Raw genomic sequence first — 2,070 nt, 5'->3', positions numbered from 1 at the left:
GTGGTCCTGCCACCAATCCATCACAAACACCAAGGAACTACTGTGCATTAATAAAATTGTTAGATAAAAATAAACAGAGCTAACCTATTAATATTAGTCCAACTCTAGAAATTTCTACCAGTATACCTTAATCAATTAATCAGCCTTATTTTGATATGCTTATTCAAATATTAACAAGTGAAAGCAAATTTTCTTTTATTTAGTTTATATTTTTACATTTTGTTCTCAAATGTAATGAGAGTGGCATTGTCAAATATTTTGTGGAAATCCTGACCAGAAATATCTACTGACAAAGACACTCATCTATGAGAACATGACTTGTATAGTAGATACTCAGGAAGTCCTATTTTGTGGCTAATGTGTGGCTAATTTTTCTTAGGCACTTACAAACCAATCCCTTAATAACTATTCTATAATCATGTCTAGAATTAATCTTACTAGTCTATAATTTGTAGTAACTTCTTTGATCCTTACTTTGAAAATGGTAATGACATTTTCTCATGCCCTGTTTTTATGAATGATGAAAGCCATGCCTAAGAGAAAGTAAATTAATAATGCCATTGCATTTGAAAAATAGGGGTTTGATATTATTATCAATATCTAGAAATGAACTCTATGGACAAACACTGAAATTGTATCAAAGAAAATGGAACATAGTTCTTACTTTGTCAAATTTATATTAAATCATTATTTTGCCCTACTCACTGAGTTGGTGAAGCTATTGTCCGCAGTTTTTGAATTCTTTGTAACGCTGTCTAACCTTCCTTGTCAGTGTGGTCAATGGGCCAGTACCATTGACGTCATTTGAGAGCTTGTTAGAAATGCAGCGTTGTGGGTATTAACTGAGAAATTCTGCATCAGAGTTTAGATTTTATCAAGACACCCAGGAGATTCGTATCCCCATTATAGTTTGAGAAGCAGGGTGTGGATGGCCTCTCTGTCTTTAAACCTGCTCCCTTTACACTAAGTACTCTCGTAGCCAATCACCTACCTGATCTCTGTCTTACCCGACCAACAATAATATCTGCACTATATAACTTGTTCCTGCTATTACCCAAACAATCTTCAACATGAACAAATCATCCTACCAGAGACAATCCTTTTAATTAATTTGACATCTGGCTCCCAGAAAAGCTCTTTTAACCTTTAGTACATGTCAGAAGTTAAAAACCTGGTTATTCTTTTGAATTGCTTGACCAGTTTTCCACAAAGTAGTTCTTTCTCCAAAGGCTGGTTGTACTGCTTTAGCTGTTAAGAAAATCAGGCCATATATCTGCAGGGTAAACCACATAGGAAAAAAATATCACTCAATATGCTCAGTGTTTGGGGGTTATCTTAAAGGCAGATTAATCGCAGAATTACAAGTGTTCAAAGGGGTCTTAACAAACTACTTCTTAATAATACTTTGTACAAAGTTATATGTTAGTAAGTGTTTATGGAAAGCATTAGCAAGCTGAAAGGAATTTTGTGACACAGCGATATAGATAAGCCACAGTGTATCAGATGGACAGACTGTGCAATCTTATCCCATTCAATAGAAATCATATAGACAAGGGCCATTTTTCTTTATGGTCCATTCAGTTGACCTCTTCTAGTTCCACCAAGGAGAGAGCTTCACCATCTCAGAGGCTTTGTCATGCAGGAGACAGACATTTCCCTCAGTCACAGTGCAGAAGCCAGACACCAGTTTCTTGAAACCAAACAAATACGCAGTTTGTCAGTCTGCAGATAGAGTATTTCTGCCTTCAGATTCAAAATGGTTTTCATTTATTCATGTAAAAAAGAAGCATTTCAGTTATAGTTGTAATATTTACTTATCTGGTTTCCTCATGATGGATAACAAATGTACCCAGAACCTCCATGCATCAAAAAGATGCCACTTCATAAAATGGCAATACAATTCCATGTTACAATAAAAACAGATACAATTCAAAATGCCTCAAATAGTTCTAAAAGCAATTATGACGTTTCAGAAGTAAACATTACTTATAGATTCATAACCACACATCAAAATTATTTCACTAGGGTAAGTTAAGGAAGCATCTGCCACAATTTATGCATTTGAGTCTT

This window comes from Propithecus coquereli, unplaced genomic scaffold (assembly GCF_000956105.1).
Source record: "Propithecus coquereli isolate 6110/MARCELLA unplaced genomic scaffold, Pcoq_1.0 Scaffold96, whole genome shotgun sequence".
NCBI lineage: Eukaryota > Metazoa > Chordata > Mammalia > Primates > Indriidae > Propithecus > Propithecus coquereli.
This window is presented reverse-complemented; position numbering follows the sequence as displayed.